The sequence below is a fragment of the Anolis carolinensis genome, chromosome 3 (genome assembly GCF_035594765.1).
Source record: "Anolis carolinensis isolate JA03-04 chromosome 3, rAnoCar3.1.pri, whole genome shotgun sequence".
In the NCBI taxonomy this organism is placed as follows: Eukaryota; Metazoa; Chordata; class Lepidosauria; order Squamata; family Dactyloidae; genus Anolis; species Anolis carolinensis.
In genome coordinates, this window is record NC_085843.1 from 241,219,402 (window position 1) to 241,237,356 (window position 17,955).

Here is a 17,955-nt window from a genome sequence, read left to right on the forward strand (position 1 = left end):
GAACCACCCTTCAGTTCTAGACTCATTGTAACCACCAACACACAAGCTGACATTAGGGAAGCCACTCTTCTCTCAGTTCTCTGTCAACAAAATGGGGGTCATAATATTACCTAATAAGAAGGAGCAATTGTAGTTAGTTAATATTAGCTGCCATGTCAATTAGACATTCCAGACAATTTCTCTGGCATCGTATACCAAGAATTCATCATCTTAAAAAATTATCTTTAAGATCATAACATAATGTGAATTTTAATCCCTTTGTTCACAACATTTCCATCTGTATATCATATCTAAAATTTTGAGCCCATTTTATTATACAATTAGTCACTTCTTCCTCTTCCATATCAAATTTTAACAAGAGTTTATACAATCAAATATAATCAATGCACAATTCATACTTTTGTCCATCTTACTTATGAGCATTTCTCATGTGTTTGCAATTGGCTTTTATTGAAACTAAAACTATTAAATTCCTGTACAGCCCTTCCAAAAGCGAAGGAAGAAATTGTTATAAATGGGTGGATATTAAATCTAATGGGAGATATGCAGTTTGTCTGGCCAATGTTGCATCAACAGTTAAGCCATTCTCCAGTGGTATGGTGGTAAATGATTATATAAGCATTATTTTTGTTGTTGTTGTTATTATTATTATATTTATATCCTGATTTATCTCCCTCAAAGGGGACTCAAAGTGGCTTAACATAAAAGCATTAGCATAACTATTTAAAATATACACATATATGAACATTAAAACAGGATTAAATATAAAGAGAATTTAAAAATTCCCAGTTAAAAATTATTAAAACAAATTCAAAGTTAAAAACCATAGCAACCCCTGAATTGATCTTAAACACCTTCACCTAGAAGAGCAAGACTTTTTTTCAAAGATTCCATCTGGATATAAAGATAACTTCAAAATATATTCCACAAGGGAGTACACTCTCCCCCACAATTGCAGGTTTAACTTTTGCAGATTTGACTGTTTGTGGATTTGATTAATATGGTCTCTCTAGAAATGGCTACACTGGAGCACCTAGAGATCCCTTAAAAGGTGTTATGTATGCCTTCCATGTTTGTTGCCTCTGAAAGCGCGCTGTGCTTCCAATAACTGACAGGACAAAAAATGCTACCCACTTAGTGTAGCTTTCTTTCCCTAAAACATGACTTTCCTGTAGGATTTTTAAAAATGTTCTGTTTTCCCCCTATTACATCCATAAATCCACACACACACCAACCTTGAATCTAAAGTGTTGTTAGAGGCAGCAATGCCACAACATTTTAATTTTCTTTTATGGATAATGTCACCAGTCTTGGGTCTGATTATCTCTTAGATTTGGTGTATTTAAAATAATGTCTGTCCTGCCTTTCTGTTTGTAAAGGCAGGGCAGCCAGTTTAGTGTATGCTAAAATGTTCAGTTTTTCACTAGAGCTTTGGTGTGTGAAAATACAAAAGATATGTAACTTAGGCAGGCCAGGCTATATTGTCAGGAAGTGTGATGTGCCTGCCTCACACAGATGCTCAGTATAATAAGATGGCACAGTATTGTTAGTTATTTAATTTGTCATCATTGTATTTTAATGACTAGAGATAGTGAGGTATAGGCACCTAGGGATTTCCATCTTCTGTGCCCAAATCATTTACCTGATTTTGAATACTTCATGCGTTGAATTAAAGTATTAGAGGGTACCATATGCTACTGTGCCTCAGACAGCACAACGGCTTTGGCTGTCTCAGGCCTTAAGTAAGACTAGGGACCTCATCACATTGAGGTCTGCCATGACAATTTGCTAGCCTCCATGGCGAATTGGCAGGGCAGTGGGGCAATCCCAGCACCCAGCACCCGGCACTGTGGCCAGCCAGCAGCAGCTCTTCACCATCACATGTGGGGAAGTGTTGCCATGCAGTCTATCACCATGGTAGCCCCGTTGTTCCAAATGGAACATGGGGAGGCTCCCGTATTGGCAGCGCAGCATCCTACATGCTGCTGCTCCAGTTGAGCAACAGAGCCCCATTGGAAGTGATGCTACATTGTGTGGTGAGTGCATGGGGCTCCATCGCTAACTGGGGTGGCAGGGACACTGATGAGGATGTAAGACTGTCTACCTAGGTCAGTGGTTCCCAACCTTTGGTCCTCCAGGTGTTTTGGACTTTAGCGCCCACAATTCCTAACAGCTGGTAAAGTGGCTGGGATTCCTGGGAGTTGAAGTCCGAAACACCTGGAGGACCAAAGGTTGGGAAGCACTGACCTAGAGCCTCATGTCAGGAAGCTGGGTTCATCATCCTGTAGCATCTTACTCTGCCCTATCCTTGAATTACTCAAATTGTTTGCTGTGGATTTTCTAGGATATGGAGGGAGCATCTTCAGTGGAGGAAGATACTTCTGATATCCATGAGTTGGTGAATCCTTTCCAGAATCCAGCTTGAACTTTAGAGGAGCTATAGATGATGAACCCTGTATAAGGCATAGGGCAGAAATGGGCATCTGTTTTGTTCTGGGAATCATTTTATCCATTTGAGAGGATCTTGGAGTGACACACTACTACTGTACCCCCCTCCCCCCAGCCTATGTCTTCTAGGAAATCTGGTTTTTTTTTTTTTTTTGCAATATTTTAGCCCATCAAGCCATTATAGGTCGCAAAGAGGCCCTTTTTTTATATATGAGGAAGTAAATTACTAGGAAACCATTTAATATATTATCTCAACTATCTTATTTTGTTAAACTGCAAATTGGCTAGATAGTCTTTCATAATGTTCTCATACATTCTTGTAGTGTTCTCTTCAGGTAGCTAAAGCTGGTGCACAGCTTTTCTGAGAGTTAAACATTACAACTAGATCTAGAGATGTCAGTATGTGGGGGTCAATATATGCTTAAGACTGAGTTGGGTGGTTAGCCTTTTTTTAAAACATGTGCAAGTTATATTGCACACGTTGCAGTTATCTTCCTAATTTTGGCCAAGAGGCAGAGGAGGTCCAACCATAAGGCGAACTAGGCACTTGCCTGTGGCGCCATCGTCCCAGGGGCGCCATCGTCCTGGGAGGAGGGCACCACTCTCCACCTCCTTCTCTTTTGGGCCTTCCGGCGGCCACGCTGGGCCTCCTGGTGCCCGTGCTGGGCTTTCCGGCCTGCGCAGACCCACCTTCGCACCACGGGAGCCCACCTTTGGGGCCTTCAGAGATTGTGAGGTCTGTGGGAACTTGGAAGCTAGGTATGTGGGGTTTCTATATCTGTAGAAGGTCCAGGGTGGGAGAAAGAACTTTTCTTTGAAGCAGGTGTGAATGTTGTAATTAATTACCTTGATTAGCATTTAATGGCCCTGTGGCTTCAAGGCCTGGCTTCTTCTTGCCTGGGAGAATCTTTTTTTGGGAGGAGTTAGCTGTCCCTGATTGTTTACTGTATGGATTTCTTCTGTTTTCAGAGTGTTGTTCTTTATTTATTGTCCTGATTTTAGAGTTTTTTTTAATACTGAGGGCTATCTGGGTTATCTAAGTCCACACTGCCCTATATCCCTGTTCAATGTTTAGTGCTAAATTTGCAAATATAGTAATTCCTACATAACATTACCATGTATTGAACTGCTTTTTTCTATTGATTTGTTGTAAAACATGATGTTTTGGTTCTTAATTTGTAAAATCATAATGTAATTTGATGTTTAATAGGCTTTTCCTTTATCTTTCCTTATTATCCAACATTTTTGCTTATCCAACGCTTTTATTTTTCAGTGATTGGTTTTGGGGGGGGGGGGGAATTCTGTTCGCCTACACTTGAAAAATACCTAGGGCCGGCTCTGCCAAGAGGTGTCCACTTTGATTATCATTGAGACCCACTTTTCATTTTGATTGCAATATGTAAGATTTGGTAACTTTGGATCTGTTTGAAATGCCTTTTCCACATAGATGCCTTTCTTGACAGATTGAATACCTTGTGTGGTGGTGAAATACTGCCCAAGGATCATGACCTTCTTGAAAACAGATGGTTCTTTGCTTCATTGGCTTTTCACAATCCAATGTTTCTATCATACAAAAAGCATTACAGGTCTTTTAAGCAGTACCATGAAATTGCCAGGGATATGTATTGGGGGTTTTCTGTCAGTGTCAGAAATGTAGTTGTGGCTTCAGAAAATAGGTTGTGTGTGTCCCGAGCTCACTTTTTACCTTTCTCAAGGAAAAAACAAAACAAATTACATCCCACCGATTAGGTATAAATCCCCATACCTGATAGTCACCTGTATCATGTGGAAAATATTCTAAAGCATATTCCCCCACAAAAAGAACACTCCCCTAGAGAGGTGGGTGCACGTTATATGGTGCACAAATCCTGGTTTGTTATTAAGTTTTAAAACATTGGGTACAAATGTCCTGGGGTCACCATATTGACAATATGTTGTTCTCCCAACAAACCACTGACTTGACTAGCAAGGCTTTGGTATTGTGTCTACTATGAGCTGCCACAGTTTTACTTCTGGCCCCTCCTAGCACTCAAATGAAACATGGGTCCATAAGTAAGACTGTGGCAACTCACACCAGAGGCCTTGCCAGCAACTCAAAGCATTCTATATACTAACACTCTCCTACTTATTTTACTTCAAGCAAGTCATGATGATTTGTTGGGGGTGGGGGGAGAAATGTTACCAGCATTGGTCTGTGAGAGTTACAGTTTGGAAAGCAACTTTTCCAAGTTCTGCTTCACTACATGTCAGTCCTGGTTAAGATTTATTTATTTATTTATTTATTTATTTATTTATTTATTTATTTATTTACAGTATTTATATTCTGCCCTTCTCACCCCAAAGGGGACTCAGGGCGGATTACAATGAACACATATATGGCAAACATTCAATGCCAACAGACAAACAACATATATAGACAGACACAGAGGCATTTAACTTTTTTTTCCAGCTTCACGATTCCGGCCACAGGGGGAGCTGTTACTTCACTGTCCAGTAGTGGCTGTACTTCCTCATTCCATTCCTCGTGTTTTGCTGGCAGTTTTATGATGTTGTAAATTAGTTAAATTAGCCTCCCCGCATAAAGCGTAGATAAATTTCCCTAATTGACAGATGCAACTGTCTTTCGGGGCTGCATAGGTCAACAGCAAACCGGGCTATTTAATGGTCGGGGGCTTAACCTGACCCAGGCTTCGAACTCATGACCTCTCGGTCAGTAGTGATTTATTGCAGCTGGTTACTAGCCAGCTGTGCCACAGCCCGGCATTTATAGAAGTGTGATTTCATACAAACACACATGATTGCTATATATCTAGCAGCTATCTTCCACCTGCTTCACAGAAATTTCATCTGTACTGTATCACTATGCTAGCATAGTCCATCTTCCAGCATTTCCGCTGGGTTCATGGATCCAAAATTAAAATGAGATATTTATTAGTCTTATGCTACTTAGACCATATTTTGCTTCTGGGGTCTATAGTAAAAAGAGTTTAATTTAGGTTAAGGGACAAATACGACATGGTTCATACTTTTAACCAAATGTTTAACTGCTTTGCAGTAGTATTATCAGATTCAATGTCATTTAAAAAATCGAGATTCTTTGCCTCACAGACTGTGAATATCAGCAACAGTTTCTTCTCAACTTTTCTTGGCATACAGAGTCTTCCAGTGAATCTTTCTAAATTTTATGTAGTAAAATACAACAACATCCACAAAAGGCTGTATTGCTATTGGCCAACCAAAATGCAGAAAATACACAGTGCAAGCTTTCAAAGCTTTATGGGCTTCTTCATTGAGCAAAGGTGTTAAAACCATACAAGAGAAAGAGGAGGAGGATGTTAGAGTTAAAGGCTTACATTTTGTTGCAAAAATTACTTTTGTTGTCTATTAAGACGTTCTAAAGAGGTATCATTGCAGACAGAGATCATTTCTTTATTTGGCCATGTGGAGATTAGAGACAAAGAACAATAAAATTTGAACTCCTTTGGTGACAGAAAATAACTTACTTTCAGACTCAGGTTGTCCCTATTCTGTGTACACCTAACTGTCCATAATCCTTAGCAATGAATATTGAATTTCTCAAGAACTCTGTGTACTGTTACTCTGTGTACTAGGTTACATCTAGAAAAACCTTTAGGTGTCATAGGAGTAAAGATTTGCTGATTGTAATCCAAATAAAAGAATTGTACATTTGTTAAAGATAAAATCTTCAAATCTAGGATACATATTCATAGGTAGCTGTTAGAGAAGTAATTGGATAATGTATATTGACTGGTAGCACTAAGCAATCTGAAAGAACCCTGAGAAAGAAAAGACCAGTTCCCAAGTGAGATAAATCAGCACTGTAATGCTGATTTACAGCAGTATAGACCCTAACCCCAATAATTCTCACTCAGGGACAAAAGAGTGAGCCAGAAAATACCTCTAACCTTAAAAGTCCTGAAAAGAGGTAGAAAGTGAAAGGGGGGGGCAAGGAAGCAATAAAGCTGACAGGCGTAGTTTTATGATTCATTCAGAACAGTCACAGTGTCATCCCAGTATTTAACATAAACAGAGGCAAAGAGGAAGCAAGGAGAGAAACAGCAATTAACAATTAACTTTCCTTATGAATTAATTGCCCATTTTATTTGGAGAAAAAGATGCTAGAAAATTCACGAATGTTTGGTTTGGAGCCGGGAACTGGCACTTCTTCCCAATGCTCCCTCCTCTCTCCTTGCTTGCAAGCTGTGATAATTGCTACATGATGTGAGGGGAAAGTCCTGAGCCTGCCATAAAAAAGACAAAGAAATAGATTTCCTTTTGCTTTCCCCCCTCGTTCCCACAGAGGCACATTAAATGTTGAGGGTAATCATAAATGGTTCTTGGCAGAAAGAAGAGCTATTGTTGTCACATAGTAGAAATGAGTTCCATTCATCGGGTCCGGATGCTTCATTCGCCACCAACTCCACTATGACAAGGGTGGCCTCCAAACATCCAGCTTCACAATATCCCTTGGCAAGTCAGCAGTGGTAAGGGAGGGACAGCAGGTAGTACCTTGGCAACAAAATTTTTCATTCTGTTTCTGCTGCTATGTCAGCATTGAAGTTGAGTTTAAATCTAAAGGCAAAAGGAAGAATAAATTATCATCCTGAACCAACACTCCAGAAGACAGGAGCATAATTCAAAACCATCTTGACAAATTAGAGATGGGCCAAAACTAACAAAATGAAGTTCAGCAGGGACAAATGCAAGATACTCCACTTAGGCAGAAAAAAAATGAAATGCAGAGATACAGAATGGGGGACGCCTGGCTCGACAGCCATAAGTGTGGAAAAGATCTTGGAGTCATCGTGGACAAAAAGCTAAATATGAGCCAACAATGCAATGTGGCAGCAAAAAAAAGCCAATGGGATTTTGGTCTGCATAAATAGGAGTATAGTGTCTAGATCCAGGGAAGTTATGCTACCCTTCTATTCTGTCTTGGTCACACCACACCTGGAATACTATGTCCAGTTCTTGACACCTCAATTGAAGGGAGGTTTTGACAAGCTGGAATGTGTCCAGGGGAGAATGACTAAAGTGATTAAAGGTCTGGAGAACAAGCCCCATGAAGAGCAGCCTAAAGAGCTGGATATGTTTAGTCTGAAGAAGAGAAGGCTGAGAGGAGGCATGATAGCCATGTATAAATATGTGAGGGGAAGTCACAGGCAAGAGGGAGCAAGCTTTTTTTCTGCTGACCTGGAGACTAGAACGTGGAACAATGGCTTCAAACTACAGGAAAAGAGATTCCACCGGAACATTAGGAAGCACTTCCTAACTGTGAGAGCTGTTCAGCAGTGGAACTCTCTGACCTGGACTGTGGTGGAGATTCCTTCTTTAGAGGTTTTTAAGCAGAGGCTGGATGGCCATCTGTTGGGGGTGCTTTGAATGCGATTTTCCTGCTTCTTGGCAGGGGGTTGGACTGGATGGCTCACGAGGTCTCTTCCATCTCTATGATTGCATGTTCTTAGGATTCTAACCAAAAGAGTTTATATTTCATTCATTTCATGAAGCAACTATAGAGCCCACTGTAAGTTTATTCATGCCTTGAATTTGTGCAGAAATATATTTTCCCTTATTAAATCACTTTTTAACCTGCAATGTGTGCCAAGCTCCATCACATTTGCAGTGAAATACAATTAAAAACACCCTTAATCCTGACATTTTCAAACCCTTATTTGTTTTTTTTAAAAAAGCACACGTAAAGCATTAGGTACCCAAGATAAAGCAGTAGAGGTGTGCACATTTTGCATTAAACACAGATCAGAGGTAAATAAGGTAAAAGCCTTCCTGTTGAATCTAAACCAAGAGTCCTGACATTTGGTGAAGGGGACAGGATGGAAATAACAGTTTATGGACCTCTTCACATAGAGGTCCTTAAGCTGGGGGACAACGAGGGAATCCATTGGGCAGCTAATCTGGTGAGCAGCAGGGGAAACCATCATTCCACACCCCACATCACCCCCTTCCCCATCACACAGGGGAAACCGTTGCTGCTGGCTTTCCCCCCCCCCCCCCCCCCCAGCTTAGGTAATGAGTCACACAGGTAGTGCCCCATGTTCTCAGTGCTCCATCCTACGATGCTTCCAGGAATGAACCCCGGCAGAAGTAGCCCTACGTCATGTGATGGCCTCTGGTGGGCTTTGTTCTGGCTCTGTCCTGGAAGTATTGTAGGATGGGGCATTTGCACCATATGATGAAGTTATTAGCTTCACTGTAGAGATGGAAAATATAGAATCTCTACACATTGGAAATGGAGACAGTAGTACATAATGATCATATTTACAACAGAAGTTTTATCTCAGAAGTCAACTATTTTACATCTGCATTTGCATCTAAAATTGATTTCTTGCCCTTCTCCTTCCTCTTCCTTGATCTTCATTTCCTTCTGCCTTGCCTTTTTACTCTCATGGATTCCATGATATACAGTGGTTGAACTGAGGCATATTTTATAGAGTGGGATAGTTATTTGTCAATTGATTTTTTTATTAAGACAGATTAAAACAAAACCTAAATAAAAACCTACAAAAAACAAAACAACAAAAGATTAAAAATGCTTTTTTCTAGAATAACACTACTACATCCTAAACATAAAAAACCCCAATAACTACAAACTACAAACAATCTACATTATCTGATCTAAGGGCTTTATATTCTCTGTCTGGTGGTTATATTATCTGTTTTCAACACCCATTAGTGAAAAGGAACCATTGGTACATCCTTTCCCCACATAATAACACACTTCTAGTCCAAAAAAATAGTGATGGGGATTTGTCCCCATGTTTGTTGGAGAAATACAATAAATGGTCTCCAGTCTTCCTTAAAGTTAGAAATTTCTTCATAATCAACATACAGTAGTAAGTTTATTCATTTTTACAAGTTTGCTTATTTTCATAAGCCAATTGTCTTGTGTCAGGATTGTTGAGTCTTTCCATCTTTTCATCTTTGAGCATAAGTAATTTTTACTGTCATTATCATGCATAGCAATATTTTTCCACATTTTCTATTGAGTTGTTCATCTAACAACCCAAGCAGATAGAGTTCAGGTTTCATTTCAAATTTGACTTTAACAATTTTTCTAAAATCACAGTGATTTGGTATAAATTCTAATTTTGGTTCTGGTATCATTTTCTTACTAATCCATAACTCTTAACTTCTAAGTAACATAGGCAACTAGTGCACCAGGGGTTTCAACTGTAGAAATATTGTGCAGATTAAATCTAAATCTTTATTTCTGTCATCTTTAATATCCCTATTATACTGCAGGTACAACTGAACTCCAAGGAATATACTTTTGAGTAAATATACTTAAAACTACACCATAAGATTTGCATGTCTGAACATTTGCCATAGAAAGCAACTTCAACTTACATATCATCCGATATTATCTCCAATACATTAAAAAAGGACAACAAGTGTTTCACACCATCAGGTATGAATTGTTAAGGACTGGTGACATATCACTTGATTTCTCTACACTCAATTATGCACTCTTGTTTGCTGACATTTGACAAAGCATTATGCCAGAAGCCATAGGAGGGAATACCTGGATATCCCATTTGCACAAGAATATTATGACTGAATGAATTATAGTCAAGTGAAGATGTATGAACACGCCTTTAAGGCTGAATGATGAAAGGTGAGAATGGCCCTAAATCCAGTTAGTCCCAAATACAAGTAAAACCATTGAATAAAGAAGATGTTACTAATTACTTAGGTAAATTCCATTATTTAAATGTTAGACAATAATTAGTTTTAGGCCATATTGTTTAAGGAGGTAAAGTTCTATGATTAACCTATGGGCTTGATCAAATGATACCTTTCACCATCTGACTAGTATACATGAAACAGAATAATGTCACACATGCCCTCCTACCTGTCACTTCTACCTCACCTTTAACATTTCCGGAATCCATATGATATTGTAACTTTCAAATATGGCTAGGCAAATAATATCTGATGATTATGAACCCAGATTTCAGGAATGGTTGTTCCATTTTCTCCAGTAATGCAGCCACATGAAATAAATCCAGACATGTCAATGTTTACATATATAGGACATATCTGAGGGTGGAGCAGGCATGAGGGGGTTGCAAATAGGATCAGCAGTTAAAATGTTATTCCTCTTTGTGCTTCTATATAGATGGGCCATATGGTTGTGCTTTGTCTGTACTGGATCTCTCATCAGTTGACACTGCAATCAAATATAATTATAGCTGTAGAAATCCAATTCAAATATGCAATAGATGCAGAATGTCATTGGCCATAGTCCAATTCAAAATTGGTTTCACTTAAACTACTGAAATAGTGAGTGTAAGTCTATGTTGGATGGTTATCATAACACAATTTAACTGCAAAGTATGACCCAGACAATTAAATTCAAGATATGACAGAATCACAGAAGTATCAAGTTGGAAGAGACCACAAACACCATCCAGTCCAAGCAAGATACAAATCTCTTTAAAACAGTATGCTATTAATTTAAAGCTAAGATAGTTAACTTTTGGGTTTTTACCGTATAGCAGAATTTTCAGTACTTATTCATCTTATGTTTTGAGCTTTTCTTCACAATAATAACCCAATAAATAAATTATTAAGGCTGTGCATTATTAATAATAATAATAATAATAATAATAATAATAATAATAATAATAATAATAATAATAATAATAATTGTATTGTATGACACAGCAAACAAGATAGACATGCTGGATTTCATATCACAAAATCACAAGTCGAACACTTCCCAAGCATTTAGGACTGTGTGATGTATTTTTGGATGATGCGCGCAGATCCCAGTAGGGTGGCCTTTTTCAGTTGACAGATCGTAATTTTGTCAATGTCTATTGTTTCCAAATGCCAGCTGAGATCTTTTGGCACGGTACCCAGTGTGCCCATCACCACCGGGACCACCTGCACTGGTTTCTGCCAGAGTCTTTGAAGTTCAGTCTTGAGGTCCTGATAGCGGCTGAGTTTTTCCTGTTGTTTCTCGTCAATGCGACTGTCACCTGGGATGGCGACATCAATAATCCAAATCTTTTTCTTTTCCACAACTGTGATGTCTGGTATGTTGTGTTCCAGAACTTTGTCAGTCTGGATTTGGAAATCCCACAGTATTTTTGCGTACTCATTTTCCATGACCTTTGCAGGTTTGTGATCCCATCAGTTCTTTACTGCAGGGAGGTGGTACTTGAGGCATAAGTTCCAATGAATCATTTGGGCCACATAGTTGTGCCTCTGTTTGTAGTCTGTCTGTGCGATTTCCTTACAGCAGCTGAGGATATGATCAATGGTTTCGTCAGCTTCCTTGCACAGTCTGCATTTTGGGTCATCAGCTGATTTTTCGATCTTGGCCTTAATTGCATTTGTTCTGATGGCTTGCTCCTGGGCTGCAAGGATCAGGCCTTCTGTCTCCTTCTTCAGGGTCCCATTTGTGAGCCAGAGCCAGGTCTTCTCCTTATCAGCTTTTCCTTATCAGCTTTTCCCATGCAATGTTTTGTTGTGCCAGCTGTCAGCTCTAGTTGGTAGTGCGGTTTTCTTGTACTGGTTTTTTTGTCTGCTGTGCTTTGAGGAGTTTCTGATTTTTGACTTCAATCAAAGCAGGTTCTTCACTTTGCTTTACATATTCTGCCAGGGCCTGTTCTTCTTTACTGCTTGTTTTACTTGTAAGAGTCCTCTGCCCCCTGATCTTCTAGGCAGATATAGCTGGTCAACATCACTGCAAGGGTGCATTGAATGGTGAATGGTCATGAGTTTTCTTGTTTTTCTGTCCAAATTGTCCAGTTCCGCCTGTGTCCAGTTTATAATGCCAGCAATATATCTTATGACAGGTATGGCCCAGGTGTTTATGGCCTTGATGGTGTTGCCTCCATTGAGCTTGCTTTTGAGAATTGTTCAGACCCTTTGTGTATATTCTTTGCTGACCAGTTTTCACATGTTCATGCTTGCTGTTGCTAGCTGTAATATGCCCAGATATTTATAGGCCTCTGGCTGGTGACACTTTATTGTTTGGCCATTAGGCATATTTATGCCCTCACTTTCAATGATTTTTCCCTTCTTCAATGCCACTGTTGAACATTTGTCCAAACCAAACACCATGCTGATATCAGTGCTAAAAATTCGGAGAGTGTTGGTCAGAGACTGGATTTCAGTTTCCGTTTTCCCATATAGCTTCAGGTCATCCATGTACAACAGATGTGAAATTTTGTGAGATTTCTTAGATGTTTGATAGCCGAGATTTGTCTTTTGTAAGATTGTTGACAGAGGGATCATGGCAATAATGAAAAGCAGAGGGGACGATGAATCTCCCTGGAAAATTCCTCTTCTGATGTTGACAAGTTCATAGCTTTCATTTCCAACAAACAGTTCAGTTTTCCAGTGCTCCATCATGTTTTCAATGAAGGTGCCAATGTTTTTACAAATCCCGATGGTATCCAGGCACTTGATGATCCAGCTGTGTGGGAGTGAGTCAAAGGCCTTTTTGTAGTCAATCCACGTCATGTGAAGATTAGCTTTTCAGCTCTTACAGTTCTCCAGAATCATTTTGTCAATCAATAACTGGTCTTTTGTGCCCCTGCTTTTCCATTTGTTGCCTTTCTGTTCATCTGGCAAGATGTTTTTTTTCTTCAAGATAGTCTTGAATTCTGTCAGCTATGATGCCAATCAGTAGTTTAAACATGGTGGGCAGACACATTATTGGCCTGCAGTTTCTGTCAGGGTATTGTGTATTGTGAAATGTTAAAATCAATCTGGATTCAGCAATTATGGAGTTAATGAGAGTCTGCTATGATTGATGTATCACAGGACCAATGGGGTCAAGCGTGTTTTGACCGGGACTTACTATCTAGTTCCTGTGGAATGCAGAGGAGGTTTCCTGTGTAGAGCGGAGAACAGCGATGAGCAATGAGCAGTGTGTGTGTGCATGATTCTTTCGGAAAGGACTCATGGAGGAGAAAGGACTGAATTTGCTCTATCTGTAAATAGATCATGTAAATAAAGTTGTTTGCCGTTGGACTATCAACTGAACCCTCATCTGCTGGAGTGAGTTTGTCCAGTGCTGTTTTTCCACACAGGGAAACAGTCTGGAGAGAAGGACGTGAACCGGGATGGTGAATTTTTTGGATTTCACTCTGCTACCCATCATCCCCGCTGACAGTTTCCTGGTGCTGCTCCTTTTGCTGGATCCTTTTGTATCAGGTATGTTCTTCCAGTTGTTAGCCATTCACTGATACTTCCTTTCTGCAGCATCTAATTGAATTGTTGGGCCATTTTTCCATGTAAACTAATCAGATGTTTGAGCCAACATCCATGAAGTTGATCACTACCAGGCGATTTCCAGTTCTTGACTTTTTGCACTCATTTGCTGATCATTTCAGTTGTTATTTCCATCTGTTCCATTTTGTTGTGTGAGAATTTTCCTCCAAACTCCTTTATCCACCCAGCATTTTTGTTGTAGTTATTATTTTCCCAAAGTTCTTTCCAGAACTTTATTATTATTATTATTATTATTATTATTATTATTATTATTATTATTTACACCTCATATTTTCTCTCCACAAGGAGACTCGAGAGTCAAAGTGGATTTAGATAAATCCCAAATTGAATTGGACTGATTCAGATACATTTAGGATTGATGGAGAGCAAAGGTCCTTTGAATCATCCTGAATGTTATCTACATTATCCCAGACTGGTGTCTGCAAAATTTTCCCAAAGCACTCCATGTAAGGAGATTACCTGCACCTATACTTTTAATTTCATTGATACTTAACCAAGAGCACACCTACAGAGCAAACATACTCATCATATGCTGAAGCAAGGGTATGGCAGTTAGTACATTCTATTTTGTATTTTGTTTTCCCCAAAATCAATTTTAAGCATACCTTCACTCATGGATGTGCAAAATCCCTGAACCTGTCCATCTGAAATCTGGGTTCTTTTTAAAGGCAACTCTTTTTCTAAAAATCTGGTTTTGTTTTATAAACCATGTGCACCTATCTTTCAGAAAGATGGCAGGCTTTATTGCTTCCTAAAAGGCACTTGAAATTTCATCAAAGTGTATCAAGAGGTTTTTTTCAAAAGAAATCTTTTGGCAGGTCCCATTTAAAACTATTAGTTTGCAATAAAATCTAGTGTGGATTCCTCACACCCAAAATATGAAAGCTATCGGTCACTTAGAAAGCATTTACTTCATATTGTAGAGGGTACAATTGAAACCACACATACCCTTTGGGAGAGTCAAGGCTGAAAGGATCAAGGTAGGCAGAGAGAAGAAATCCCTTTCCAAATCTGAAAACTCACTCGAAAAGACTGTTGCGATATTTCTGGATAGCAGAAGCTGCATGGCTGGATTGATATTTTGGACCATCAGTATCCAGCACAACACATAATAAGTGCTCTTTGAGAGAATGCCAATCCTTCCTGTTCAATACATCTCAACACAACAGACAGGTTGTGCTTTAAATCCTTCTCAAAGAGACATAGAATAATTTTATGCTCACAGAGATTGGAAATGCACATGTTGTTGTTGCTGTGTGACTTTAAATCTTTTCCAACTTATGCTGACTCTAAAGTGAACCATCATGGGATTTTCTTGTTCAGTGAGGGTTTGCCAATGCTTCCACCTAAGACTGAGAGAAAATGACCTGCTCAAGGTCACCCAGTTAGTTAGACCCTAGTCTCCACAGTCGTAGCCAGTGCTTGAACATCATGCTGGCTGTCTTGGTTGCACAATAGCACCTCATTACAGTATTATGAAGTTGCAGTACCGAATATGCATTTCACATTGATACATAATATGTAACCATGCAATGTTTCCAAAATGTACAGTTAATAAACAATGGTGCTCAATGTATATGTAATGTGTGAGGGCACCAAATGTGTAACTTGGCTCTCATAACTTTCAATCAATACAGATGTTACACATCAGCCACAAAATATAACCACATGCTTAAGATACCAAATCAAAGAGCTGAAAGGGGATACAAGAGCCATCTAGTCCAATTCTCTGCCATGAATGAATACACAACTACAGCACTTCTAGAAACTTGTATAAGGTTGCCAGACTTACGTCATTACGATCTCAAACAGGATCTTCTGAGTGACAAATGCTAGTATAAGAAGGAGTTACACAAGTGCAGGTAATTTCTTAGAAATTGTGCAAGGAACTATGCCTTTTCTTGATTATACAATAGCAGTGGGGTAGAGGTGTCACAACCTCCACCTCAATCCAGATGGCCTGTTGTTTGGTGGGATGGGGGTAACAGGACAGCTTCCTCCATGCCCATTACCTGGATGACTACTGCCACCTTTCTAGTCCACTGTATAAATACATGGGCTGTAAGAACTTTACATGCTGATAGCATCCAAGAAGATCTTGGCTCAAGTCTCTTCTCATTTCTGACATGCCTGATGAAAAGATGTGAAAATCTCAGAAGGTCACATACTTTTGCCATTCTAATTGGCCTAATAAAGGTATTACCCCAGTAAAGATATTGGAAGGGGATTTTTTTATCACTAAGATGGCTATCTCTGCTTTCAGTATGATGTAGCTAAGCAGGTCAGTACTTAGGCAAGAGGGTACAATTGAATACCAGGTACTGTGGGCTATATTTCAGAGTAAGGGATTAACCAAACTACTTATGAATATTCCTTGCTTAAGAAAAACCTCTGAAATTTGTGGTGGTCACCCTAAGTTGACACATGACTTGGAGATACATAGAAACACACAATGTGAAGTGTTACCAGGACTTTCATCCCTCATAAAACAATATAATCATCCTGTCTCTGAAACAGAGACATAAAGTGGCAGATTACTTTTTCTTCCTATTGTGTGTGTGTGTGCCTTCAAGTCGCCTGTCAACTTATGGTGACCCCATGAATTTCATAGCGTTTTCTTAGGCAAGGAATATCACTCATTTAAATTTTTCCAGAAGAAACCAGTCTCATTCTTTTCATAGTACATCACTTCAACTTTCTCATTCTCTCCATCTCCCTTGCCTTCTTCTCCCTTCTCCCAGCTTCTTTGGCAGCTTGGAACAGAAGGCTGAGGTGAATGAACAGCTTCAGAGATACCAGGTCCAATATGCAGCAAGTGATTAAAAAAACAAACCATGTGCAGCATGTGTTGGATGAATTAATGTTGCCTCCAGAGTCTTGATTCGCCTAGTCCCAGAAGAGCTATAATGAGATGTGACTTGGAAAAGGAAGGTACACAGTGAAGAAAGGGGGAGACTTGGGTTAATATATGCAAATTGACTGGCATGTAAATTACCACAAAGTTAAAAATAATTCATTGCATAAGGAAGAAGCCCATTTTATTGAAAAGGAGTTGTTCATTCATTAAGCTCTCTCTTTTGACCCCTTGGTAGTGATGGGCTCCCCCCCCCCCCCCACTTCAGACTTTACTTTTTAGAAACTTCACAAACTTTGTATTTCTTCCACATTGTCTTCACTGATATGGAAATTGTGTGGCAAGGTAAGCTGTCACTTTCTGAGAGAGAGGAAGAGAACACATCTTTGCATTCCTTCCTTTCTCAAACAGGTTGGGAGAGGTTATCTACCTTTCTCCCACAGCAAGCATGAAATTAAAATTTCCACGTGATGAAGGAGGCTATTCTGGAATTACGAACATTCTAATGGCAGAAATCTAATAAAGCTGAAATAGCTGTTCGGTGCCATCCTGTCTTGTTTGTCTGGTGAAAGAAATGGAATGACTAGGAAGAGAAGCATCCACATTTTTGCACAAACCAGCCAGTTGATGAATTATAATTTGTGCGAATGTATTCCTTGAATCTGCTTCTCAAAAATTATGTGATTTAAACTAACATTACAGAGACAGAGAGATCTTCAGATATTGCTCAACTGCAAGTTGGCTATGAGGGCAAGTTTTAATTCATCAAGATAAGCAAGGCTACAAGATTATCATCACTGTCCTGGTATATGACTGCTATAACAAGACATTTTGATCTTGGAAATAATTTGAAAGAGAACTGAAAATGAAAATACCAATGTACAAATCCATAGGCAACCACATAAAGAACACAGTGTCCAGTTCTGATCATTGCTTCATCACTTCTTTAAAGGATATTTTATTCAGATAGAAAAAGTGCTAAAAGGTTACATTACTAGGTCTGTGAGTTTAGAAAATAGGTGTGCAAGGGGAATATGATAGAGTTGTATAAAATTATTCATGATTGTGGTGAAAATAAGAGGAAGATTTTTTCTTCTTCTTTCATATACTAACACATGCAGTAAATCATTGAAAATAAAAGATAGAGATTCGAGACAGATAAAATGTATTTCTTAATATGATCCATATTCAAAGAGTTGAATTCCCTTTTGTGATAGCTGACAACTTAGATGACTTTAAGGGGTGGTAAATGCATGCAGAGTGGAGCCCTCAATGGGATAGAAATAATATATAAAAATATTTTTATGTTGGCCCAAAAACTAATTTCTTAAGTTTCAGAAAATCCTAAGAAGGAGAATTCTAAA

The 17,955-nt window shown here is 39.1% G+C and overlaps 1 protein-coding gene and 1 long non-coding RNA gene across 5 annotated transcripts in view; one reads left to right on the forward strand and one right to left on the reverse strand.

Annotated features, from left to right (window-relative positions):
* Positions 1 to 17,955, reverse strand: part of ephb1 (EPH receptor B1) — an 802,587-nt gene that overhangs the window by 224,104 nt on the left and 560,528 nt on the right. For 2 of the 4 annotated variants that reach the window (XM_062976498.1, XM_062976499.1), the window contains one exon: positions 5,854 to 7,041. The exons of the other annotated variants lie outside the window; for them this stretch is intronic. The gene's annotated coding sequence lies outside the window, so the exon portion shown is untranslated. Of the gene's footprint in view, positions 1 to 5,853; positions 7,042 to 17,955 lie in introns of those variants that run through there. 4 annotated transcript variants of the gene reach the window in all.
* On the forward strand, positions 1,936 to 16,598 carry LOC134297818 (uncharacterized). Its single transcript, XR_010004696.1, has 5 exons — positions 1,936 to 2,036; positions 9,730 to 9,895; positions 13,536 to 13,659; positions 15,375 to 15,599; positions 16,479 to 16,598. It is a non-coding gene; the product is annotated as an uncharacterized LOC134297818 (long non-coding RNA).